Raw genomic sequence first — 481 nt, forward strand, 5'->3', positions numbered from 1 at the left:
TTTATGAGTCTGCCAAATATAGGTAGAAAGATTAAAAAATGGCGGCTATTTTAAAACGTAAAAAAGTAAATAAATTTTTCATTAGGAGCTCTATAACTTTGAAACTACCAACACTAGAAAACCTAAGAGAACATCAGCGCCTCGGAGGATTGTCAGGAATGGAAGAGGATGCAAGATTAGAAACTAGGTGGTTTGAGTGGTTAGAGAATTTTTAATGGAAGGAGTGATATCTGGTTCGGGCTAGATTGGTTACATAGGGAACATTAAGGTCTTTATGTATGATTTTATTTGTGACAAAGCAAGGAGCATTGAGGATTTTACGAAGGATATTGCATTATTAGGATTGGATACGAGAGGAATTCGAAGGTTTAGTGGAGCCCCAAAGCTCAACTCAGTGTCCAGATTGGCCTTATTACAGTCATGTAGATCAGTCTTTTGTAATGTGTTGGAAGTTTAGACCGTTTGTCTATAAGTGCTGTAA

The sequence above is a fragment of the Halyomorpha halys genome, unplaced genomic scaffold (assembly GCF_000696795.3).
Source record: "Halyomorpha halys isolate HHAL.00 unplaced genomic scaffold, Hhal_1.1 Scaffold507.1, whole genome shotgun sequence".
Lineage (NCBI taxonomy): Eukaryota > Metazoa > Arthropoda > Insecta > Hemiptera > Pentatomidae > Halyomorpha > Halyomorpha halys.